The sequence below is a fragment of the Manis javanica genome, chromosome 11, assembly GCF_040802235.1.
Source record: "Manis javanica isolate MJ-LG chromosome 11, MJ_LKY, whole genome shotgun sequence".
Lineage (NCBI taxonomy): Eukaryota > Metazoa > Chordata > Mammalia > Pholidota > Manidae > Manis > Manis javanica.
Genome location: NC_133166.1, coordinates 107,986,051 through 108,013,056, shown reverse-complemented (window position 1 = coordinate 108,013,056; position 27,006 = coordinate 107,986,051). Strand labels below are relative to the sequence as shown.

The following is a 27,006-nucleotide window of genomic DNA, read 5'->3' as shown; positions in this document are numbered from 1 at the left end:
AGCTTAAGTATGAGAAAAGAGGGCTCGGAAGATGAAAACTGCCCGAACGCAGCTTTTCGCTCCTGTGCTACCTCGTTAGCGGCGGTGCACGGGGGATCTGCAGCCTCAGAGTAGCCTCTCACTTTAGCTGTGAGGAAATACTAAAAGTAGACAGAAATACTTATCGTCCATTGTCTTTCTTATTTGGGAAATAGACATTTCCTTTATTGCTCAGACCTGAATGGACCTGGTGCATCCCAGCACTCAAGTGAGGAGCGCAGAAGAGGACTTGAGTCAGAAGGCACAGGGGGAGACAGAGCTCGGGTCTTCCCATTCACCCTGGTGAAATCACACGGTACCACCCCTCTTCCAGGGCAGAAGCACGCACACAAAATAGTCTAGGAAACCTGCACTTCTTTGAATTCTCTTTGGGATCTGACTGCCCTATCACCAGAGCTCTCTGTCGGCATGGATGATGGAGAGGGATTTGTGAGCAACCAGCGAAATTACCCCCAACTCGGCCCACATCAAGGACGGGGTACACAGTGTGCAGAGGGAAATGATTTCTGAATATATTTCCTTCTTCGCTTTGACTTACTGCCCCTTGCATATCCGCCGTCTGGCTTTCACACTGAGCGACACGAAGCGCGGATTGTTGGATTCTGCTGACAGAGGAAATCGTCATATAAACATAAGCTGCTAGTTGCACTGTTTCTTTTTTGTTTTGCAACCAAGATAAAGTATCAAGTTTCCCTACCTAAAAAAAAAATATATATTGTACTGAATATCTCCTCAGTTTCACTACTACAAAAATAGCTGGGAAAAAGCCACCCTCAACGTGCCACAACTTTTAACTGTGAACTGTACTCTTAAAATACCATGATCAGATAATTGGGACACAGCAGGGTTGTCTTTCTGTGATTTTGAATTCCAGAGATTTGATGTGAGGAGAAAAAATTAAGGCTCAACTTATTGTTGTAATAGGACACTCATTGGTGTGATGTGTTAAGAATTAAATGCGATAGGCCACCAAGGTGAAAAGGCTGCTTTTTAATATTTTACACAAGTGTTTTCAAAGCAAGAAAAGATTTACTTTCTGATGCCAGATGGTGACAGCCAGGGCCAGAGAAAAGTGATCTCCCTTGGCTGTCTGCAGTCAGCACTTTGACTTCCTCTTCTGCCCAGCTTAGTCCAGACATTTCAGTGGCTTGGCTGAGCCTCATCACCGGTCGGCTGCCAAATTCAGCGGTTGCCAGGATCACTAGTAGTTTTTTAAGTACACCTGTTGCCAGCACTATGCCTGAGTCAAGACAACTAGACCTTTCTGGTCTACCCCAGTGGCTAGGCTCTTTTCCAAAGGAGAATTATTTTTTAATATTACTTCACCATCCTTTGACAGGAACACATTTTTCTAGCGAGCTTCTCTCCTTACGGGGAAGTTGCTTTTACATTGAACCTGCTGTGTACCATCTGGCCTGCGTTAGCCTAGGGATTAAAAAAATGGTTTGGATAATCAATACTACCTCTGATTTTAATTTTTAATTGTGTGGGGGCCAACAAAGCTCTATGGAATAACGAAACAAGAAGACTTGGTATCAGCTGACAGGTTTAAGTGGAATCATCAAATATCATTTACAGCAAAGTTAATCTCATAGCTAATGGCATGTATTACATGGTAATTAGGTATGAACACCAAGTAGCTCATATAAAGACCTGTAATTAACGTGATTCATGGAGCCAAACAAGCATTTTTCGAGCAATCTTGGTGTGGAGATGAAGAGAAAAGTGGTGAAAGCTGGGCTCTGCCCTAAAAGTCCCTGGGCCCGGGACCCTCTCTGACAGCACCTCCTTGTTTTTCATTAGCATTTGCTCCAGGAAAAGGCCAGGGGCAGGACCATAGGGGAAAAAATCGAGAGAGAAAGTGCAGTGGCTTGAGCTCTGGTGGTCTTCACGACCTTCAAGCACCACTGGTTCGCCGCGGCTCTGCCGTCGTTGAAGGTGAAGGAATGGGACCCGCGCGGATGATTCCGGCACCCAAAGTCTCTGTGGCCACTGGGGCTTCTGGAGCTCGTTTTGATCCCTGCCTCTCAGTCAGTGTCCATAAGGTATATACGTTTTCTTTATGCTAACGAAATATCTGTAGATAAATCTGGTTTCTTTAAATTGGGCTGCTTTATTGATTATCTACATTTTCTGAAAGGTAGTGGAAAAGATGGTTTAAAAAAACCTCCGAAACCCTTAATCATGCCTCACGTGCGTGTCAGGTTGAAATGCCTCCACCCTGGGCACAGGTGTGCCTGTGTGTGTCTCAAGCGACACTGCGCCCACCTGACTGATTCCGGTCTGACTGACAGGGTGACCTGGTTCAGATGCCGGCCTCATGGGCTTTACGCTTGCCTCCTTTCCGGCCGCACGTCCAATCCGCTGGCAGATCTTTTTGGCTCTTTCAAAATGTATCTGGAATCGGACCACTCTTAGCTCCTCCTGTGCTCTGCGATGGCCCCCGACGGCAGTGCCCTGCAGCTGACCACTCAACAGTCTGCTGCCCGTCGTCCCTGCCCGGTTCTCTTCTGAGCGGTGCTGCGGGGCCCGCTCAGTCCAAGCCCGACGGGGTCGTTCCTCCAAGGGCTCTCCATTTCGTTCCCAGTGAATTCTAGACGTCACAGGGTTCTACGTTCGTCCCCGTCTCCTCTCGTGATTTTTGTCTTAGTTCTCTCCCTTTGTCCACTGGGTTTTCAGTACTCTTGAGCCCCTGGCTACCCGTCAAACATGCGCGCCCACTCCCGGGCAGGTCTTTCCGCCTGTTGTTCCTTCCCTGGGAGACGCCCTGACACGTGCCCCGTTTTCTCACTTCCTTCAGGTCTGTGCTCGGGAGGCCTTCGGGGTAAACACACCTCAGAACGCGTCCTCTGGACCCGTGTCTCCTCCCCTGCCTGTTGCTGTGTGAATCACCACCTAACGTACTGTGTATTTATTGGCTTATTATTATCACCTTTTCTACCTACCATGGAAGCTCCATGAGAGCGGGACTTTGTATCATGGTTCATTTGTATTTTCATTCCTTAGAATAGAGCCAAACATATTTTTTATTAAATCATCCTCCACGGATGAAACCAACATTTCCTCTTGATATTTTAAAATAAACTTCCCAAATCTGAACTCCCAGTACCTTCAATGTTTTTCACGTATTTGAGCCATAATCTTCTCATTCTTGGTTCCAGTCTCCTCGGCAGGGAAATCCAACTCGTGAAAGACCTGGGAGTGATAGAATCATCTCACTTAATTCTATCCGCAGTCCTAGAGATAGGTATTATAACTATCATCCTTTTACAAACAGACTGATTCTTGGAGAGGTGAAAGGTCTCTGATCTCTGAGCTGAGACTAGAATCAAGGCGTGGTCGACCCCCTGCCGGGTCCTAGCTGCGCCCCCAGAAGCGCGCGTGCGCTTCCTGTAGTAAGGCAGCTGGATTCAAAACATTCTTTTGCAGTTCCTGTACCAGGGTTCTGGGATATGTGTGATCACATATGTAATATATACGCTCTGTGTAACACCTATATCCCCCCGAGATTCCCGGTGCCAGACCATTAGTTCACCTTTCGGGAATGTCCTAAAGGCCGTTGGCCTCTATGCTGGACCCTTAAAGGCAAGGCTCGCTTAGCGCAGAGGTTTAGACCGCCTAGTAAAAGACAAAGGGGTCAACACGCTGTGACCGAGAAGCAAGGGGACATCCCCAGTTCGGTTCACCGCCTGCAAGTGGGGACATTTAAATATGTGAAGAAAAACCAAGGCCGCCCAAGGGCTCGGAGGGCAGGTGGCCCGAAGAGGGGACCGTGGCTACGGGGACCCCAGGACGCGCCCGCACAACGCGGGGCCGGGCCACAGGTGCCCGACGCCCGGGGAGGCCCCAGTGGGGTGCTGTGGAGCGCGGGAGCCGGGAGCGCGGGGAGGGTGCGGCGGGGACGCTGGGCGCGGGGGGCGTGGCCGCCTCCGCCCCGCCCCTCCCGGGGCCGCCGGGATGTTTACCCTCCTGATCGCGGCGCCGCGGGAGGAGGCGCGGAGTTGGGGGCGGACGGGCCGCCGCTAGGCTCGCTCCGACCCGCCTGGCCGAGCGCAGGGTGGGAACCCGCGCCGGGAGCGCCCGCGGGGCGGCGCGGCCGAGGTGCCGATAGCTCCGGGCCTCGCACCGCAGCCTCGGGCCCCGCCGGCCTCTCTGCGGCGCCGCCCGCCCGTCCGCCGCGGGCCGGAGCCCGGAAAGCTCCCGGCCTCCTGGTGAGTGGCTGCGGCTCCCGGGCGGAGCGGGGCGGGCTTATCGTGGTCGCGGGCACTTCGTGCGGGGCCCGAGCTACGCTGGCCGAGGCCACCGCCGTAACCAAGAGGCTCCGCGGCCCTGGCGGCGGCAACAGGTCTCTGATCTCGGGACCCGAGCAACTTCGGCGAAGTCCCGCCTCCCGCCTCCCGGCGGGCGCCCATTGGCGGCGGCGGGCACATGTCCCCCGAGGATTGGTCGGGCCGAGCTGTGCGGCGCGGGGGAGCGCGGATCCCTGCGAGAGTAGGTGTGTGGCCGCGCGGGTCGCGGCGGCGGGTCGAGGCGGCTCCCGCGGGACTCGGGCGGACGGGGGTGGCGGGGGTATTGCTAGGCGGCTGCCCACGTGGGCCGGTGACAGTGTCACTGGGAGAGAAGGAAAAGTTGAAAATTGAGGCCAAAGCCAGAGAGAAACGAAGGGGAGCCCGAAGGAGAAGGAGGGAAGTGAGGCGACCCCAGGCCCGGGCGCGCCGGGAAGGACAGCCGGGGGCGCTGCGGGGCTCAGGCCGCCCCCGTGCCCGTGCTGGAGGCCCTGGGCGGGGGCTGGCAGGCCGCGCGCTCGCGGAGGCGTCGACCTAGCGGGGGACAGATCCTGGACATCACCGTGTTTCACGGGTAGATGTGCTCCCGTCCCTGAGCAGCTCTGCTGCGGGAACGGAGTCAGACTCGCTTTTTTGTTCTCGGGGACGACCGCATTCCTTCGGCTGCAGTTGAAATCATCAAATGCGCATAGTTTGTGGAGCAATGTTTACATCATAATCTGAGCCACTCTTGTTCCTCCAAGGAATCTGCCGTTTCAGGACGTGCACACGGCCCGCGGGCCAGTGTCAAGTGCAGGGCATGTGTGGTCTGCTCTGTAGAGCCACCGCGGGTGTGGTCGCAGACGGTGCAGTGCTTTGACCCAGAAAGTTCTGGGTACGTTTGGGACAGTCGGACAGGCCCTGCAAGTGGTGTCGAGTTGAACGAGGCCCCTGCAAACTGTAGTGCGTTGTCCGACTCTTGCTGAGGGGCCCCGCGTGTCGTGGCTGTGAGACCCGATAAGGGCCAGTGCGCTTGAGACGGTTACATGAAACGCGTGCGGTTATCGCGCTCCCAGGAAGGGGTCCCCGCCGCCCTGGGGCACCCAGGCCGCAGCTGCCTCCTCCCTGAACCCGCAGCATCCTCTTCGCTTCCCGGCCCGGGGCCTGCAGGTGGAGAGCGCAGCTGCGGCTCCGAAAACCTGGTCTCTCGGAGGAGTCAGAGGGCAGAGGCTGTGGGGACAGTGATGGAGGGCAGGCGAACGATACGGCGAAAGGACCTCGGCGGGGGCAGGCAGGCCGCCCACCGCGCGTGCCTGGGGTTCCGCTCTCGGGCGGGAGGTCCCGCCCCCACACGGGGGTTCCGCCCCCACGCGAGGGCCCGCCCCTGCACGAGGTCCCGCCCCGCGGCACTGACGGGCTCCGCAGCCAATGGCAGCGGGGACGCCGCTCTGGGGGCGGCACTTCCTGCCCGGGTCCGGCTGCAGCGGGCGGGGAGCCGTGGCTGGAAGACGGTCTGAGGGCCGGCGCCGGCCCTGACCCCCGGGCCCGCGTGGTTTCCTGCGGGCGGCGCGCCGCGGACCCGCCGCCTCCTTTCTCTGCGGGGCTGGGCCAACGAGGTTGGTCGGAAACGGCGGCGGCAGAGTGTGGCTGTTCGGGGGCTTTGCTCCGAAACTCTCCGGGAAGGAGAGCCAAGCAGCGGCCCGAGCCTACGCGCTTGAGGCCCATCGCAGGTGCGTGTGGTCAGCGCGATTAGGGGCCCCGCCGGTGTGCAGGGCGAGGGCGCCCCGAGCGCGCACGGGGTCCTGCCGGGCAGCCCAGCCTTCCCGGGCGGCCGGACGGCGCTGACCCGGGGCCGCGGGGGGCATCAGCGCCGTAGGCGCGAGTGGCCGGACGCGCGGTGGTCAGTGCGGAGGAGCGTCGGCCTCCTTTGCCTCCCCTTCGTCTTCCTGGGTCGCAGTTCACTTTTGGGCCCTGACTTATTGCAAATAAGTGTCTTTTCTTTTCAACTGTGGTGCATTTACTCAAATGTAGATTTCTTCATTTAAATAAGGGGTCTGGTCATTTACAGTGTTTCCTGGAACCGTGCACTTTTCCTAGGATTCTCTCATGTTTTAAAACGCACCTTTATAATATTACCGGCGTAGCCACCCTCAGGGCATCTAGAGAGGAGAGAACATTGATTATTTAAGGCAGTGGAAATCAAGTTGTTTTATTAGGTAGTAAGCCCCCACATTCCTTTTACGTTTTATTTCCTTCGATTCTTTTTCTTTTTTTCGTAGGCTTGGTATTTTAAAAACAAAAACGTGCAGCGTAGCTGCAGCTGCACGAAACACTGCTCCGCCCACCTTCCCAGGTACATTCACGTTAAAATATTTGTTCAGCTGCGTACGCCCAGTAGTAGGTGGGCAGGTATTCAGTGCATTACAAATACAACAGGGCAGCAGTGTGATACCTGAAGGCGTCTTAGAAGTGACATGTGTGATTACTATTTCTTTGAATTGCTTTTCAGCAGTTTATCAGCATTTCTATAAATACATAAAAGATGTTTTAAGTATTTCTTAATACCTCTGAATGTTTCACTTTAATGCCTCCCCCTCCCAATTTTGTAGGGAATGTTGAAAACATTTGGTTCTCCGAAAGTAATCATATTTATATGCCGGATGTAATGGCAGTTGAGAAATTTTATACTTCTACATAAAACTAATGTAGAACCATTCACTCTCAGAGTTATAAGATTTCTAAACTGCTGATTCCTCTCGATGGTTTATAGTTTGTCTCTGTGTGTTATAAATCTTTAAAAATATTTTTTCTTTCCAAAGAAGACATGAATTTCATGGTTTTTAGTGAGCAGTGGGAATGAGGGCAGATGATCGTGAAGCATTCCTTAATTTTTTTGAGTAGGATTACCTCTTTTTTTAGCTTTTTTCAAAATAACAGCTCTGCCATATTATTTATATATAATGAACTTACATATTTATATGTATAATGAATTTATGTATTTATGTAATATGCAGTGGGCTGTTTTGTCATAGCTATGCAGAGTGTTAATCAGAACTGTATAATGAACAGAACTTATTTAATTGGTCTGTAAGGCTTAGGAATATGTTTTGTTACTTAATGGAAATAGACCTTTCTAATATAAATCTTGTCATTGGTCTTCTGTTGGTAATCAGTGTAAGTAAATAGTTAAGAGCAACTTTTCATTCTAGATTCCTTTTGTATAGAACAAGGGTTTGCAAACTTTCTCTCTAAAGCCAGATAGTAAATATTTCTGGCTTTGTGAGCCAGACAGTCTCTAGCATAGCTGTAGCCACTATAGCTGTGAACATTATCTCATCAGGTGAGTGTTGCTTTAAATAAAAGTTTACCTTTACAAACAGTCTGGAGGCCCTCCCTGCTCTAGCAGAAAATACAGATTTAAGTGTAATTCTAGCCCACTGATGTTTGGGTTGGTGTAGATCTTACACAGCTGTGTTTTATGGCATTTTTTTGGTCCTTAGAGCCTGTGACAATCCCTTGATCTTCCCTATTCCCCTCAGAATGATGGCCACTTATTCATTCCCAAATTTTGTGTCTCATCCCAGACACTTCATAAATATATGAATCTCTTTTAGATTTACCCACCTTCTCAGGGTTTTCCACCCTTTGCGTGGGAGTACCCCATCCCCTTGTGACATTGAATAAGTGTGCACCCTCTCCAGCTTGCTTCCTACTAAACGAGATGGAATCTGATGTCAAACATTTATCTTTGCTTGATTGACTAATAGCACTTTAATATGAGTGAGTTTTGGTGTGTTTCTGTACCCAGTAGTTTTCATTTGTAGCCTGCTGGAATGACTGCGCTTGTTTTTAAGAGGGAGTTTCTGGCATGAGCAAGAGAGTGGGCAGGGTTTTTTCTTTTAAAGAAAAATGGACTTAATCTTTTATAAAAGACTTTTTTCTTGTAAGAAAAAAATACTGTGTTGTGGGAAGGGCCTGCTGTTAGGGCCTGGGTGGCCTGGTGGGGTGGGGGGCGCCTGGGTGCAGCTGTTGAGAAGCAGTGGAATGGAATGGAAAATGCAACAGCTTTGAAATTACACAGATCTTTGCAGCCCTAGCCAGGAGTGGGTTGTGGGCGTACCACGGTATTGACCCCTTAGGGTGGTCAGTGGGGTCTGGGATCACCAGCTACAACCAGCATCTTCTCTTTATCTGACCCTTATTACCATTTTCTGTGTTCACCATGCCATGAAAAAGACTAAGGTCCAGGTTTGTTATCCTACTGTGTGACCTTGGTTGAGTTACTTGATTTGTTCGGACTATAATTTTCTCAGCTCCAGTTAGACTGACTTGAGAAGTAAGTGAAAAAACATCTTTGTGAAAATATGTCACAGGCTCGGTAGGAGTCAGTTTCATTTCACCCTTTTCCTGTTCTTGGGACCTTCTTTGTGGAAAGGTACCTCCAGTTCTCAGTTTCTTCTGCTGACAGGCCTTTACCCCTCTCTGCCCTGGCCCCTCTGCCTGAACAGGCTCAGATCTGGCTCTGCTGCCGTTTCTGCCTTGCCTGTCTGAATCCTCTTTCCCCTTTTCCCTGTGATTTCCATATTCATAACTTAGTGGTTCTTACATTTGAGTTAATGCCTTCCTGACTATTTTGGTGGGGGATCAGTAGTAATCCTTAATTCCTCAGGAAGGAAGAACCATCAGAGGCTTGGGGTTCTGTTTTGCAAGAAAAGAGTGGGAGTTGTAAATATGTCCTTAAATACAAATACAAAAATGACAAAATTAAAAATGTTCCTTGCAGTATACTTAAAAATCTGTTTTGTTTTGTTGCTAAAATATTTCCTTCATATTCTCATATTTACCTGGCAAGTTACTATAATTTCTGTTGTGGTTGTAACCATAACAAAGCCACAAATCCTTTAGTATATTATGATTTGGAAAATTGAGTAGATATGTTCATGAAAAATTGTTATGCTTCTAAAATGCAAGGAATTACAATCTTCCATTACCTTTCATAATTTTTGGACCCTATAATAAAATTGTTGGGAAATCCAGTCCGGGGAGATCTCTGCTAGATGAGACCTCAGCTCAGAAGAGGGTTCTTCACTCTGAAAAAGAATTCAGAGCAGGCCAAGCAGGTACAAGCTAAGAGTAGTTTGATACATAAAAGCACGCACGCGGGAGGAGCAGGGCAGCTCCGGAGGGGGGCAGCACTGCGGGGTCGCTGGGTGGTCTCCTTGTGGAGGTTAAGCAGGGGTGGAATATCCATCAGAATAGGCGGGGTTCTCAGGGAATAGGAGGGGATTTCCGGGAAGTAGGGTGACACCCTCCTCTTGTCCTCTGATGGTCAGCCCGGAACTGTTGGGGTGCGCGGGGAGTGGTTTCAGTGTGCTGAGGAGCCTGTGATGTGCTTTGCGGTGAAGTGGGGGTCCACTTGTGTCCAGGTCGGAAGCAGGCAGCTTTGACAGGTCTGGGATCTGTACCCTCCCTCCGCACATCCTAGAACAGTTTACACAGAACATTTGACACATAAACAAGCATCTGACAATGTAAACACTGGCCAGAGTCCCCAGCCCCATCCCTGCTCGTGTCTGGCTCTCTACCTACTGTAATAGTAAAAGAAGGTGATGTTTCCATGTTGTTATAAAGACACCCAGGATTCCACAGTAGGTAATTTATTTTAGGCAAATAGCACGTCCTTATTCCAGATAGTTTATTTCTAGGCATGGTTTGTTATTTAACAAATACAGGTAAATGAAAGATGTTATACAAGAAGCATGCTTATTAATAGATTGATTATATGCAAAAAAATTGATGTTTTATTCTTAATTTCTTATGTCAACCTACAAATTCACGTTTTGCTTTCTTCACAGTCTGTGGTATTAGAACACGTTTAGAAATCTGTGGTGGTGGGTGAGGTATTCAGTGAAAAGTAACATTTTTTAACATTTTCAACATCTAAAGTGAAGTTCTAATCATTTGACAAATATTTTGATTGTTGAGTGGCATATTCTTTTCAACTTTCACTTTGTGACTTTATGACTCGGTGTTTAAAATATGAGCTGTTGAGGAAAGATGTGTTTTATTAGTTGTCCCATTACTTTCCTAATCATCCTTTTTGTCCAGTAGGAAGACATTTATCACGTTGTATTCGATGCTGTTTGTTGTTTGGACGCGTTTGTGCCCCAGCAGGTGCCAGTCCCAGGCCGCCTCTGTGACCGGAACCCCGCCCGCCGGGCCCACAGGCTGCCGCTCTGGCCCGTCGCAGCCGCAGGGCGGGGGCGCTACCGTCCGGGGAGCCCCGGAGCAGGGTCCGGAGTGCTGCGGGTCCGGCGGTGGAGGCTTCTGGACTCAGGCCCTCACCCCCGGGACATGTGTCCTGGGGCAGCCCCGACAGATCACCGCAAACCGCGTGGTCTGAAACGACGACGGAGTGTGTGCTCACAGCTGTGAAGGTCAGAGTAAGAAATGAAGGCGTCTGCATGAGAAAGAACGAATCCTACCATTTGCGACAACATGGATGGAGCTGGAGGGTATTATGCTCAGTGACATAAGCCAGGCGGAGAAAGACAAGTACCAAATGATTTCACTCATATGTGGAGTATAAGAACGAAGCAAAAACTGAAGGAACAAAATGGCAGCTGACCCAGAGACTCCAAGAATGACCTACTGGTGACCAAAGGGGAGGGGTGGGGAATGGCAGGTGGGGAGGGAGGGAGGGAGAAGGGGACTGAGGGGCATCATGTTTAGTACACATGGTGTGGGGGGTCACGGGGAGAACACTGTATCACAGAGAAGGGACATAGTGGATCTCCGGCAACTTGCTGCGCTGACGGACAGTGACTGCATTAGGGTATGGGTGGGACTTGATAATATGGGTCAGTGTAGTAACCACATTGTTTTTTTGTGTGAAACCTTCATAAGAGTGTATATCAATCATACCTTAATAGAAAAAGAAATGAAGACGTCTACAGGGCCCCCACCACCGCGAAGGCTCCAGGGAGCCTGCGGCCCTGCCTGCCCCGCCCGCCCCACCCCACCTCCATGGCCTGTCGGCGGCCCTACCGCCTCTGTCACTGGACTCTGACTGTGGCCCTCCCGCCCCTGCCAGTCCTGTGGTCGGCGTGTCTGCGGCCCTCCCACCTCTGTCACATGGCCTGTATGCGTCCCTCCCGCCTGTGCCCATCACATGGCTATGTCTGTGTCCCTCCAGCCCCTGCCCATCAAGTGGCCTGTGTGTCTGTGGCCCTCTCGCCCCTGCCCGTCTTGTGGCCTGTGTCTGTCTGTGTCCCTCTCTGAGGACTCCCGTCATGCTGTGTGAGGGCCACCTAGTGACCTCATCTTTACCTGTCATCACTCTTACTTAGGCTTGAAATTTAACAAAGGAAGTATGTTCTTTTCCTTTTAGACTCTTTACCATACAGAAGATTTTGTTTAGAATCTTTTTGCCCAAAACAGAATGTTTTAAGGTCGTGCAGGAGTTGTACCTAAGGCGTTATCCTGTCCATATGTAATCTGCAGTTAGTCCCTATTGTACCACAAAACAGTTGTTCTAAAACCAGGTTTGCATTCACCCGTACCATGCCACAGTTTCCTTGAGGAGACCATAGCTGCGTGCGTGATGCACTAAATGAAATACTTTCAGAACTGGAAGGAAACTTTATAAATTGTCTAAACTGGCCTTTTCACCTGCCGTGAGAATGAGCTGAAACCCGAGGGTAGAAATTCGCAGGTCTGCACTTCCCCGGGTCCCGTGCACCTGCCTTCCCTTGCGAGGAGCTTGGTGGGGGCGCAGTGTCTCCCACACTCCCGTGGGATGCCGCCGTGTTCACTGTGAAGATCCCCTGGCTGCGCTCATCAGGGCCTTGATTCAGGTCAGCCGGTATTCGAGGCCTGATTGTGAGTGGTGAGCTGTGGCTGTTGCCCTAAAATGAGGCTCGTTAAGGTATCATGCTGGATCCTCATGAAGCCAGGACTGAAAGAGAAGAAGCCGCCTTTTGGGAGGCCAGACGTAGGTAGGAGTCCTGAGAGGCAGTGGGTAGGATACCAAGGCCGGAAGGCTCATGGTGGTGCAGGCCCATGTGGCCAGTGCTTAATACATATGTATTTCTTCATGTCAGCCACCCTGATTCCTAAGAACCAGCCTTCATGCTGTTCTGTTGTGCTGGAAATAACTTACATGCCCCAGCTGCTTGTGCGTATGCCTGCCGTGTTTGGCGCCCCCGCTGACCAGTGTCTCCCTCTAATGTCTTCCTCTGTCACCATGATTCAGAGATCATGACTGGCTCCGTTTTCTTCGTCTGCAGCCATGACTCCTTTGAGGCTGGTTTTCATCTTTTTATTATACATGTTCTGTCTGCAGTGAAAATCCGACCTTACAGAGCAGAATGACTTATAAATAAAGGATTTATTTCATGATTCCTTGTAATAGTTATGTTTATTTGCACATTGGAAACAATTTTTTTTTTTTTTTTTTGAGAGGGCATCTCTCATATTTATTGATCAAATGGTTAACAACAATAAAATTCAGTATAGGGGGGTCAATGCTCAATGTACAATCATTAATCCATCTCAAGCCTAATTCTCGTCAGTCTCCAATCTTCTGAAGCATAACGAACAAGTTCTTACATGGTGAACGAATTCTTACAGAGTGAATAAATTCTTACATGGTGAACAGTACAAGGGCATTCATCACAGAAACTTTCGGTTTTGATCATGCAATATGACCTATAAACCATCAGGTCAAATATGAATATTCATTTGATTTTTGTACTTGATTTATATGTTGATCCCACATTTCTCCTATTATTATTATTATTTTTATTTTTAATAAAATGCTGAAGTGGTAGGTAGATGCAAGATAAAGGTAGAAAACATAGTTTAGTGCTGTAAGAAGGCAAATGTAGATGATCAGATGATCAGGTGTGTGCCTATGGACTAAGTATTAATCCAGGCTAGACAAGGGCAGCAAGACATCCACGGATGCAGAAGATTTCTCTCAAAGCAGGGGGGGTGAGGTTCTGAGCCTCACCTCTGTTGATCCCCAAATTCTCACCTGATGGCCCCCCTGCGACTGTGCCTGTCTTAGGTTGTTCCTCCCTTGAGGAATCTTACCCGTCTCTGGCTAACCAGTCATCTACATTGGAAACAATTTTTACAAAATTTGTATAGCTGTTCAAGAACATATGGGCAGTCTTTCTGCTGTCACCAAGCTAAGTGTGTTTTCAAAGCCTTTGTCTTATTACTGTGTTTCTTAGCTACTGTCCTCAGAATGCCTGGGTCAGGAGATTCTGTTTTGGTTAAGTGTGAGCATTGGTACTTAAAAACAAGTACCCTAAATAATTTCTATGCACTGGTTTGGATGGGAACCTAAATTTAAAATGAGTAGTGATTCTAATGCAGGGGCCTCTTAGGCCACACTTACAAACACGTATAAACATTACAAAAATGTTTTTTAATTTTAAAAATTATTGATGTATTTATAGTGGAGTCCTTTCCTACTGCTGACCTCACCTCCAGCTGAGGGTGTGCAACGCTTTGGAGCAGTTCATGCCCAGGAACCAGACCCCTCTTGCATATGTAACTGGTTTTCAACGCCAATGTGGACACGTGTCATTGAACACTGTTACAAATCAATTAAAATTAGATAAGGAAGTGCCAATATTTCATAGATAACAACTGAGTTACAGCTGAAGAGAAAGTTCCACTTCACACTAGTGAAAGAAGACAGTACATCTGTGTGTGGGCCTTAGCTCCACCCCCTCAGACGGCCCCTTGTTAGCACACTACTTCATGCTGTGTGCTCTTCGCACCATTCCGGGCATTTCTGCAGTGTTTTCCCCAGTGGGGTGTGAAAGCTCACCACTTCCCTTAGCCCTGAGCTCGTTTGCTCTTTGCGTAGCGGCAGGTCCTTCACCTCGCACTCAGATGTCTCCTGTAGTTGCCGTTGCCTGCGTCCTCTCCTGCCTGCAGTTAGCTCGGCTTGCTCCCCGGCCCGGCTGCACCAGACTTCATGGTCTGTCTGGCAGTGCTGGGAAGTGTTCACGAGCTTCACGATGAGTGACCTGTTCCTTTTTCCATGGCTGTCTTCTTTCCATTGATGACAAGCAGCTGGGCCTTCAGTCTAACTTCGCCTTTTTATTAGACACAGGCCACGTTATGATCTTTATTCAAGAAAGCCTGCTTGGCTCCTTTAAAACTACATTCTGTCAGTGATTTTTTTGAGATTTGGAGTTTATCAATCTAGGTCCTTTTTGTGTTTACGGCCATTCCTGCCCCCACTTTTTTCTCTTTTTTAATACAAGAGTCAGCCTAACAAAGAAGGCTTTGAAGTCCCGGATTAAGTCCAGGCTCGTTTCTGTATCTTTACAGGTGCCAAGTGCAGGGTCTGGCTAAATTACCACCCACTGGACTCAGTCTAAGGGCTGAGGGGCCAAGGAGAGAGCCCCGAGAATGGTGAGCAGCGACTGGCTGCTGTAAGGGTGTACCGACCGGGGCGAGTGGCAGGCACTGGGACCCCGTCTCCAGTGTGGGTCCCCGACAAGGCAGTGCTCCCTTCCTGGGCCTTTCTTGCTCAGGCTTTGTGTGTCACCCTCTGAATGCCAGTATTTCCCCAGTGAGACCAAATGCCCCTCTTCTTCCTTGTTTAGTGGGGTATTTGCATTTGCCATTTGCCAGGTGGTCCACTCACTCTATCACACAACATTGGATGTTGGACTGACTTTGACTTCAAGGTGAGCTCTCTGACCTTGGAAGGCGTACTTGCCTGAAAGCAGAGGGACAGACCCTTTGATCTCTGGAGATCTCCAGCAGCTGTAAGATGAATGGTTCTGCAATTCTGTTCACCTTGTACTGCTGCTTTGGCTATTCCTTTATTATTCTCCCCATTTTCCTGCTGGGTCCCAGCCCAATTCAGAGGTTGAAGACAGAGAAAGCTGGGGGTTGTTGGTGGGTTGCTGAAAGTGAGTAAACAAATAACCTGAACACGTATCTAGCTTTATGCTTTAGACTACTTCAGTCTGTATTAATTGTAGAATATGGGAGCTTAGGAATGACCAAATACTGTGTCTTATTGCCTGGCTAACCCATTTTTAATGTATGTCTTTACCTTGACACCTCTGCTTTCAGCCTTACCCCAATCTGCATTTCTGGACTTAGTTTCTTTATATCCCCTATATTTTAGTCATATCTGACCACTTGCCATTTTTTGATAGACTTTTTACCTTTTCTGGCTTCTCTGCTTTATCTGTGTGCTCTTCTCATTGTTTTTAATGTCTGCTTTCTAAACTCCATTGATTAAGTCTCATTGTATTAAAGTAATTTTCAGCCACTAAGGCTTTGCTCCTGTGTTACACGGGAAATAGAAGGAAATCTTCCTTTTGCTTCTTTGGGCCTTTAAGACTGACCCTGGAATCTGAGTGTCTGGAAGGTGTGAGTCATGTCCTGCACGTATCTGGGTTTCCTGCAAGGCCCAGGACCATTCTTGTCAGAAGTAGCTGCTCAGGGAACGGTAAGCGAGTGCATCCTGGCGGTGGTGTGGGCAGAGGTCTGGCAGATCCCAGCAGCGAGAGACCGTCAGAAGAGTCGAGCAGCCCGTTCCAGGGAAGTCTAGGGTGAATGCCAGCACATGTCCCTGCAAGGCCATCAGCATGGGACGAGGGAGCCTCGCTGTGTGCTGTGGATAAGGGGCTGATCTGTAAGTGGCCACTGTCAGTATGTTCAGAGAGCTGCCTGAGAGTCTGAGCTTAATCTGAAATATGAATTTTAAGTTTTGAAAAATCTCAGAATAAGGCAAGATGGGACACCAGGACTGGGAAAAAACTGGGGTATGCCAGACGTGAATTTGGTGGGGATGGGAGATATGGGACAAATGTGGTGATTTGATTTACGTTAGAGGCTTGAGCTGCAAGGGACAAAGAGCTGAGTTCGTGGATCAGGATGTGGGCTTAAAGCAGGACCAGCAGTTAGATTGAGCTGATGTGACGCCGATTCACCGAGCTGCTCACTGAGTGCCCTTTGTTCCCTTCCTCAGAGGTCAGCCCGCTCACCGAGTCCAGTGGTCCGGCTTTCTGTAAAGGAATAGCAGGCTGTCTCTGCCCATTATAGGCACATTTCATATATTTGCCGAATTAATTACATTTTGATGGTCTAATAATCTCATGAAGAAAACATTGAACTGAGTTAAATAAGGAAATAACTAGCTTAATACTTGAAATTATTCCCTTCTTAAGAACAGTGACTAATTGCAAATCGATGGAATATTATTTGATTTGTAGCCACCAAATGCTCACATTAGAGAAATCACATCCTGTACATATTTGTGTTTCTTGCATTTGTAATAGGTGCATTTTAGTATCTTTTTATAGTTTCCATTGCTGGAAATTAAAAAGAACAATCACAATATCTATTATTTTAGAAAACATTTAAAGTACTTTTAAAAGGCCTGTGCCAAATGGACCAAATATAGACTGTATATTCATGAATTAGTGAAGAAGCACGTAGGATATTAACCGGAAAAGATACCTGGACATATGAAAGGCCTTGAGTCCTATGCTGAGACCGACCCTGTCCTGTCCTGTGATGTGAGTGTGAAAAGTCACTTGTACCTCTATGCTTTCAAATCGTGACTTTAATAGCAGTCAGGCCGCAGTGCCTGGTGTCCCCTGATCCGGTTCTCGGTTAGTGGCAGATAAGGGACCAGCATCAGAACTAGAATCAGATTATTCTGAAGAGGATCTCAGGTAGGTCGTTAGATGTATTAAGGTGAGTTTGGTGTATGAGATGTTTGAGGAAATTAAGACTTGAGAATCCAGACATCAGTGAAAACTACTCTAAATTTACCAAGAAAAAGGGTTTTATATATATATATATTTTTTTTTGGGGGGGGTTGGGTTATATTGTTTTTTATAAACAGAGCCCCCTATAGTTATCTTCTTTCATTTTCCCCCTTTTAAAATTTAGGATTGAGTTGAATTTCTTTATGCATTTGTGTATTTATTTATTTATTCATTCATCTGTCTGTGTATGCATTTGCTTTTAAAGAAACACTCCCAACACCTCTACCTTCTTCTAAGTCGGAGGCTTTTTCTTGCTTAAATTCCTTTAATTACTGTCCTCAGAGTAATTTCCAATCCCTTAGTCTTTTAAAACCTGACACGGGCCTCAGCTGTCACCTCTGCTGACCCCACCTGCCGTCCCCCTGCCCTGCTCGTGGCCCCCTCGTCCCATGCGGTGGTCGAGGTCGTCCTCCCTCTTTCTGCTGGGCGCACCCCCACATGCCCGGCAGCATGTGCCCTTGTGTCTCCTGCCCTGCCCGACCCCACAGGCTGCTGAGGCCCCTCTCCTGGGAAGATCCCCCAGCACAGGATTCAGGGCCCTTTGCAGTGGCCGTTCCCGGCCATGGTGTCAGGATCCCTGCTTCCTCCTCTGGACGCGTGTTTATGTCTCCCAGTGAGTGACTGGAGGGTTGGGGACCTGGTCTCCCAGCAGCCCTGGTGGGCCATCCCAGGTGCTCAGGGATGAGGCGTGGGTGCGAGAAGGCGAGGGGGCAGAGCCCTGGCCAGCCTGCGGTTCTGGCGGTGGGTCTGGGCCGAGGGTGCCTCCTTATCCCTTCCCTTCAGCTCCACTTTGGGTGGCTGTGGCCCCTTATTGAAACAGGATGAGGTAAAGAAACTTGAGACTCGACTGTCTTGCCCATTCTGAGGACGTTTTATTTATGTTGTGGGATTTGCCACCTCAGCGGGGGCAGGGCTACTCCACGTCTTTCCCTGAGCAGGGAGAGGTATAGTTTCTCCTTTCACTGGGATTTTCTAATTCCCTTGTGGTTTTTACTCTTTGTGGTCTTCTATAGGCAAGGAGTGTGGTCGTGAGGAAGAACGAGCGTTGTCCTGTCTGATCTTAGACGTCCCCTCATATCTTTATACAAAATACGTGTGCAGCTGGCCTCTCCATGTCCTTTTGGTGCTAAGATAGTCATGTAGGGCCTCCGTGCCTGGTCCCTACCAATCAGGGAAATCAGAATGGTGTGAACTCCTTGTCGGCCAGGAAGTGAGAGCTGAAATCCTGAAGGCCAGGGGAATGCAGCTTTTGCCCTAATAGACCAAGTTGCTGTCGTATTATATCAAAGAACAAAGGAGGAGAAATAGTTACCAGACCACTTAGAATTCAGAGTCCCATGTATAAGCAAAGAGTGTAGAATAGCTTCCTCAATTCTCATTAAGTCTGCATTCATTAAAACTAACCAGGTAAACAATACATAATGGTTTTCTCGTGTGGTGGGGGAGGATGCCTCTTTCATACCAAATTTGGGGTGCCTGTGGTATGTGCGGGTGATGCTGTCTGATAGGCACTTGGTCACATACCCTAGCTGCCTGGGGCAGCGCTTGGGTCGTTGGTACAGAGGGGGCAATGGACCACGTGTGGCAGTGGGTGAGTCTGGGGGAAAGGGTGTTGGCGTCCTGTTCATCCTCGCTCACTTAAAAGGTCAGTTTCATTAAAGGGTGAATAATACTCAGTTTATACTGGGAGAAACTAGAAGTTAACTCACATTGCTGCCTGATGCTAGCTCTAAATATAATAATACACTGGGTATTTTCTTGTGAAAAACCAAATAATACTATTTCCATCCTTAATAAACCTGTGCTTTTAAAGCCTTTTACTCTATGCCATCTGTCTTAGATTTTTATTATTCTTTAGTTAGAGGAAGAGATTTTCACAGATTCTGAAGGTTTCTGAGAATGAAATTTAAGTGTGCATTGTCAATTATATAATTCTGTTTTAGTGTCCATAAGTCTATGACCACTACTAACTGATCTTTAATTTTTTGTGAGTCCCTTAGAGTTAAAGGTTCTCAAATAAAATCCTCGGTTGCTTCCAGCATAGTGTTGTGTTTGTTATTCCTACTACTAATTAAAAATAATAATTCTTACTCTTAGAATAGTCTCCATAAAATGGTATTTTCACATAAGTGTGCCGGAGGAAGCACACTTTTCCCTAGCATGTTTATGTACGTCAGAAGACACACGCACACAATCTATCATGATTCTGCAGCCTGCGTGCAAAAGAGCAAATGAGGGATTGCAAGGTGGTTTGGGTAAGGACTGAAATGTTTGGCATATTCCATGCAAAGACCCAGGTCAGTTCTGTGGTATCACGAAGAATATAACATTAATTGAATTTAATTCCTCAGAAGCTAAATTTTAAAATATAAAATATAATTGTGATTAACCTTATAAATCTGTTGAAAATCTTTTTGTCTTTCTTTTTGTTGATGTGGTGGATGATGTTGATGGATTTTCGAATGTTGTACCATCCTTGCATCCCTGGGATGAATCCCACTTGGTCATGGTGTATGATCCCTTTGATATATTTTTGAATTTGGTTTGCTAATATTTTATTGAGTATTTTTGCATCTACATTCATCAGGGATATTGGTCTGTAATTTTCTTTTTTGGTGGTGTCTTTGCCTGGTTTTGGTATTAGGATGATGTTGTCTTCATAGAATGAGTTTGGGAGTATTCCCTCCTCTTCTATTTTTTGGAAAATTTTAAGGAGAATGGGTATTATGTCTTCTCTGTGTGTCTGATAAAATTCCGAGGTAAATCCGTCCGGCCCAGGGGTTTTGTTCTTGGGTAGTTTTTTGATTACCATTTCAATTTCTTTGCTCGTAATTGGTTTGCTTAACTTTTGTGTTTCTTCCTTGGTCAGTCTTGGGAGGTTGTATTTTTCTAGGAAGTTGTCCATTTCTTCTAGGTTTTCCAGCTTGTTGGCATATAGGTTTTCATAGTAGTCTTTAATAATTCTTTGTATTTCTGTGGAGTCTGTCGTGATTTTTCCATTCTCATTTCTGATTCTGTTGATTTGTGTTGATTCTCTTTTTCTCATAATAAGTTTGGCTAGAGGCTTATCTATTTTGTTTATTTTCTCAAAGAACCAGCTCTTGGTTTCACTGATTTTTGCTATTGTTTTATTCTTCTCAATTTTGTTTATTTCTTCTCTGATCTTTATTATGTCACTCCTTCTGCTGACTGTAGGCCTCATTTTTTCTTCTTTTTCCAGTTTCGATAATTGTGATGTTAGACTATTCATTTGGGATTGTTCTTCCTTCTTCAGGTGTGCCTGGATCGCTATATACTTTCCTCTTAAGACTGCTTTCACTGCATCCCACAGAAGTTGGGGCTTTGTGTTGTTGTTGTCATTTGTTTCTATATATTCCTTGATCTCTATTTTAATTTGTTCGTTGATCCATTGATTATTTAGGAGCATGCTGTTAAGCCTCCATGTGTTTGTGAGCCTTTTTGTTTTCTTTGTAGAATTTATTTCTAGTTTTATACCTTTGTGGTCTGAAAAATTGGTTGGTAGAATTTCAATATTTTGGAATTTACCGAGGCTCTTTTTGTGGGCTAGTATGTGGTCTATTCTGGAGAATGTTCCATGTGCACTTGAGAAGAATGTATATCCTGTTGCTTTCAGATGTAGATTTCTATAGATGTCTATTAGGTCCATCTGTTCTAGTGTGTTGTTCAGTGCCTCTGTGTCCTTACTTATTTTCTGCCCGGTGGATCTATCCTTTGGGGTGAGTGGTGTGTTGAAGTCTCCTAAAATGAATGCATTGCAGTCTATTTCCCTCTTTAGTTTTGTTAGTATTTGTTTCACATATGCTGGTGCTCCTGTGTTGGGTGCATATATATTTAGAATGGTTATATCCTCTTGTTGGACTGAGCCCTTTATCATTATGTAGTGTCCTTCTTTATCGCTTGTTACTTTCTTTGTTTTGAAGTCTATTTTGTCTGATATTAGTACTGCAATCCCTGCTTTCTTCTCTCTGTTGTTTGCCTGAAATATGTTTTTCCATCCCTTGACTTTTAGTCTGTGCATGTCTTTGGGTTTGAGGTGAGTTTCTTGTAAGCAGAATATAGATGGGTCTTGCTTTTTTATCCATTCTATTACTCTGTGTCTTTTGATTGGTGCATTAAGTCCATTTACATTTAGGGTGACTATTGAAAGATACTGCCATTGCAGGCTTTTGATTTGTGGTTATCAAAGGTTCAAGGTTAGCCTCTTTCATATCTTACTGCCGAACTTAGCTCGCTTATTGAGCTGTTATATACACTGTCTGGAGATTCTTTTCTTCTCTCCCTTCTTATTCTTCCTCCTCCATTCTTCATATGTTGGGTGTTTTGTTCTGTGCTCTTTTTAGGAGTGCCCCCATCTAGAGCAGTCTCTGTAAGATGCCCTGTAGAGGTGGTTTGTGGGAGGAAAATTCCCTCAGCTTTTGCTTGTCTGGGAATTGTTTAATCCCGCCATCACATTTAAATGATAATCGTGCTGGATACAGTATCCTTGGTTCAAGGGCCTTCTGTTTCATTGTATTAAACATATCATGGCATTCTCTTCTGGCCTGTAGGGTTTCTGTCGAGAAGTCTGATGATAGCCTGATGGGTTTTCCTTTATAGGTGACCTTTTTCTCTCTAGCTGCCTTTAAAACTCTTTCCTTGTCCTTGATCTTTGCCATTTTAATTATTATGTGTCTTGCTGTAGTCCTCCTTGGGTCCTTTCTGTTGGGAGTTCTGTGTATTTCTGTGGTGTGTTCGATTATTTCCTCCCCCAGTTTGGGGAAGTTTTCAGCATTTATTTCTTCAAAGACACTTTCTATCCCTTTTTCTCTTCTTCTTCTGGTACCCCTATAATACGGATATTGTTCCTTTTGGATTGGTCACTCAGTTTTCTTACTATTGTTTCATTCCTGGAGATCCTTTTGTCTCTCTCTATGTCAGCTTCTATGCGTTCCTGTCCTCTGGTTTCTGTTCCATCAATGGCCTCTTGCATCTTATCCATTCTGCTTATAAATCCTTCCAGAGTTTGTTTCACTTCTGTGATCTCCTTCCTGGCATCTGTGATCTCCCTCCGGACTTCATCCCATTGCTCTTGCATTTTTCTCTGCATCTCTGTCAGCATGTTCATGATTTTTATTTTGAATTCTTTTTCAGGAGGACTGGTTAGGTCTGTCTCCTTCTCAGGTGTTGTCTCTGTGATCTTTGTCTGCCTGTAGTTTTGTCTTTTCATGGTGATAGAGATAGTTTGCAGAGCTGGTACAAGTGACCCCTGGAAGAGCTTCCCTTCTTGTTGGTTTGTGGCCTTCTCCTGGGAGAACAGCGACCTCTAGTGGCTTGTGCTGGGCAGCTGTGCGCAGACAGGGCTTCTGCTACCTGCCCATTTGCTATGGAGTTTATCTCCGCTGTTGCTGTGGGTGGGGCTGTTCCTCCAAAGTGGTGGAGCCCCGTTGGAGGGGGAGCGGTGGGGAGGCTATTTATCTCCGTGAGGGGCCTCCATGCTCCCTGCTGTCCAGGGGGTTAGAGTGCCCAGAGATCCCCAGATTCCCTGCCTCTGGGCTAAGTGTCCCGCCCTGTCCCTTTAAGACTTCCAAAAAGCACTCGCCAAAACAAAATAACAACAACAACAACAACAAAAATTAAAGAAATAATTAAAGAAAAAAAGCTGCTTGCTTTTCTTTGTCCTCAGGCGCCTGCCTTAGGGACCCGCTCACTGGTCTTGCTGCCCTGTTTCCCTAGTATTGGGGTCCCTGTCCCTTTAAGACTTCCAAAAATCACTCGCCAAAAAAAGAAAAAAGCCGCTCACTTTTCTTTGTCCCTGGGCGCCAGCCTCAGGCACTGCTCGCTGGTCCTGCCGCCCTGTTTCCCTAGTATCCAGGGCCCTGCGCATGCACTGTGTCTGCGCTCTGGTGCGGATGGCTGGGGCTGGGTGCTCAGCAGTCCTGGGCTCCCTCCCCCCCTCTGCTGACTCCTCTCCACCCGCTGGAAGCTTGGGGGAGGGGCGCTTGGGACCCGCCGGGCCGGGGCTTGTATCTCACCCACTTCCCGAGGCGGTGGGTTCCCGCAGGTGTGGATGTGGTCTGGCTGTTGTCCTGTGTCCTCTGGTCTGTATTCTAGGAAGAGTTGTCTTTGTTACATTTTCATAGATATATGTGATTTTGGGAGGAGATTTCCGCTGCTCTACTCACGCTGCCATCTTGGCTCCGCCCTGAAAATCTTTTTATTAAAAGTTTGGACAGTTTTGTGCAACTGTGAGTCAATAGCTTTCACATACTTGCTTTTTCTCCCTCCTTTAAAATTTTTCCCTTAATTTTAATTTGCATTGAAATCTCTGCAGAGCAGATACAGAGATAAACCATTTCTTTCCTTTTTGAGAGAAGAGGGTGAGCAGGAGGAGGGAGAAGGCGTGGACACTAGGCCGCTTGCGGAGCCCGGGTTCTGCCCTCCCGGCCCCGGCACCCATTAAGCAGACTCTTCTGCTGTGACTGACTCAGGCCGCTGACGTCCTGAGGGCCCGGCAAGGGCTAGTGGGGAGGGCCGGGTCCGGGGGGGGAGGCCACCAGAGGACCCGAACTTGCAGCTCAGCTCTAGGCCTTGGTTTCCTTGTTGAATTTTTAGGGGCACCAAAAGGGAGTGATTGATAGGACATCTCTTAAAACTGCTGAATGGTTTTCTGGAAGCTGTACTGTGTAAAGAAAAGAGGATTTTGGAAGTTAAGGAATAGTCAGTGCATAGAACAGTGTCTGCAGGTGAGCAGAACAAATGAGTGCACAGAGCAGTTAGTAGGTCTTATTTTGTAGGGATAAAAACGTAAACTGTGTTCATTCAGAAAAGTGCATTAAAGTTTCCCTTAATTTTATTTAAATGACAAGTTTTTAAATATTTTTCTGATGATATTTTTGTTAGGGGGTACTTGGTACAGACCAAAGGCTGGTGAAACAAATGACCTTTCATAAATAATTCATCCAAGAGAAGCATTTCCAAGTACTGTCCTGGGCCCCTCAGGGCCCCTCCAGCTTGGTCATGATCGAATCCGGCACCGCCAACTGTTCAGCCCGGTCAGGGTCGGGGACGCGCCCACGTGGCCGTCGCTCTCCTGCACGCCAGCCATCTGGTTCATTATCTTTCTAGCGTCACTGCTGAAAGGTCGGCTTAGTTATCAGGTGCTTTTGTGAGACTTTAGTTGTTGCTGTGTAAGTAAGTGGGTGACACGGCAGAAATATGGGGACATTTACGGTGTGTGAACAGCAGCACCCTGTGCCCACGGTCAACCTGATTAAATAGGAAGTCCGTCAGAAGGTTTCCGACAGCCTTCTTTGAAAGGGCTGAATGGGGATCACTTGTCTTTTGCATCCTCATAGGGAAATTAGTCTGTAAAGATATGCAGAAGAGGTAAGACTGTCTTGGATGTGTGTATCACTTAAAACTTTTAACAAGTGGTAGCCCTTTATACTTCCGCTCATATGCTTGATGCCCCTCTGCCCGACCCTCCGAGGTGCGGCGCCGAGGCTTTGCTGTGGCGTCCGCGCCGGCTCGTGGCTTTTCCTTCAGTGGGAGGTGAACTGAGACACGGAGTGACTTGTCTTCGTCATCCAAAAGTAGATGTGGACTTAACTAATTAGGTCTTGATCGTTCAACCTGCGTATTTTATAATTTGTTTTCTAAATTTCATCATTCAACAACAAGTATTTATCGGACTTTAATGTATACTGGAGTGAAAGAAAAAATGAAGAAGAAGCAGGTTCTGCCCTTAAGTACTGGTTGTGAGTATACTAATGGTTGGGCCCCAGATGAACAGATAAGGGACCCGCTGCAATACACCGAGAGGTACTTTACAAAGGTCCACCTGAGCCTGAGCAAGGGTGGCCAGCCCACTCTCTGGAAGGGTGTTTTAGTAAGATGGCACAGCCTGTGCCAGAGGCACGTGGGCATGAAATGGCCTGGCATTTGGAGGCCGTGTAAATGGCTCATTAAAGCCAGAGAATAGGATTTATGAGCAGAACATGCTGGTAAATAAGCAGCATGGCTAATAAGAAAAGTGTATTTCACTCATTTAAGTGTTTTAAGCAGGAATAGATCATAATTATGTTTCATTTTACAGAGATCATTATGGTGAATGTATAGAGTATGAATCATATTACAAAAGTCAGGAAGAGCTGTTAGTTGGCTGTAATGGTGGTAAGAATCATGAGAGTGGGATGAACAAAGACATGTTTGGGAAGTGGAATTAACAGCAGCTGGGACTCAGTGGAGGCCGGGAAGGATTGGTGTGGCTGAGTAGCGGCACCACTCACTAAGGAGGGGGCACGATCTTGAGGTGTTCAAGGTTTTAGATGTTTTTCATTTGGCTATCAGCCAGAGAGGTCTAATAGGGTTGGAGATGAGATTTGGAGCTACTGGTTTGTAAATCGTCAGAATGTAGGAGGCAGGTTATGTGCTAGCTGAAAGTGCATGGTTATTGATTCAAATAATCAGGGGACTATTAAAGGAAACCTGAGCAAGAGAATCCGCAGAATTCCTTATTGATCATAGAGCGAAAGGTGTACTTTTTGTGGAAATGAGGAGCAGACAAAATGATTTCCTTCTCATGCCCTTTATAGTGGTGATTCACGTTGTTAGCTTGATTTATTTCAAGCAGGTACCAGATTACATGCATGCATCGTTCTTAACCAGTAGTTGACAAAAGTAAGTTGCTGGAACAAGTATCTTCATCCAAGAAACTGGAAGGGATCAAAGTGTTCTCTTCAGTATCAGGAAATGTCAAAAGTATAACGGTTGCTTCAGAGGTCTGCGGAGAACAAAACAAAGGGTTGTAGCTAAAACATTGTATACACAGCCAAGTTATTCGTGAGTGATGGAAATGGAATGATAGATTTAGATTTTCAAGGGTTAGAGAAAATGTGTGCCCTCAAAAAATTACTTGAAGATGTACTATAGCAGAAAAGTCAAAATTAGGAGTTTGGGACATTTTTGTGAAAATCACTGGGAGTAAGTGTGGAAATACATTAGTAGAAGGAAGATGAAACAATTATACAACATTGGAAAAAGTGCAAAATGCTAAAAACAGAAAGATAGGCAATGGTTATAAAACCCATAATCCAAAGAATTTGGGGATGGGGTATTAGGGGAAAGAGTGATGCATGATCAATCTTTGACTAGCCTGGGTCAGACCATGTATTTTAAGATGGATTTCATTTTTCCTTGGATAGTTAGTCAGAAAATTAGTTAAAGGAGGACTTCAAAAATCTTTGAAGTTACCATCAGTAGAATTTAAAATAGGGGTGGATATAGGTTTGTTTTCTAAATAGCTAGACAAGATTCAAAGAGTATCAAGAGATGAAAAAGTAACAAGAAAACAAAAAGCAAGATCACAAAAGCAGTGTATGTGCGAGGTATTGAAGTTTCCATTTCAAAGGCTGACCCAGCCTAAAAAAATAGTCCTCAACGATGTGCTGCTTTTAAAAGATATACTTCGAACAAATAAACTTAGGGAGGCTAAAAATAGGGCTGAGATTTATAAGGAAAACACAGCAGGAAAGGCAAAGGAGTGACAGTAGGAATTCCAAAGTAGAATTTAATGAAGAAAGTGCTAAATAAGATGAAGAACAGTTTTTTAAATTGAAACAGGATATAGTAACCAACAGACTGATAGCTACAGAAGAATTAGTTACATGAGTTGCCTTCACAACAGACTTGTGGGCCCAGTTTTTAAATTTTTACTTTTTAAAATTAAATGCCTGGGAACCTTCCAATTTATGCTGATGACATAGTGTATTCTTAATACCAAAACTTGAACCAATGGAGAACCTTTAGATGAAATACTGACTGAGCAATGTTCAACAGATTACCAGAGTTCTCCAAGGTATTAACGGAATTTCTGTGGAAGAATT

The 27,006-nt window shown here is 46.8% G+C and overlaps 1 protein-coding gene across 10 annotated transcripts in view; it reads left to right on the top strand.

Moving 5' to 3' along the window:
• Positions 1 to 4,015: 4,015 nt before the first annotated feature.
• NEK7 (NIMA related kinase 7) overlaps positions 4,016 to 27,006 on the top strand; it is a 120,467-nt gene continuing 97,476 nt past the window's right edge. For 3 of the 10 annotated variants that reach the window (XR_012123010.1, XR_012123009.1, XM_073217202.1), the window contains exon 1: positions 4,020 to 4,250. The gene's annotated coding sequence lies outside the window, so the exon portion shown is untranslated. Of the gene's footprint in view, positions 4,251 to 4,270; positions 4,535 to 5,807; positions 6,035 to 27,006 lie in introns of those variants that run through there. The other 7 variants (XM_073217209.1, XM_073217203.1, XM_073217208.1 and 4 more) reach the window with 6 other exon arrangements.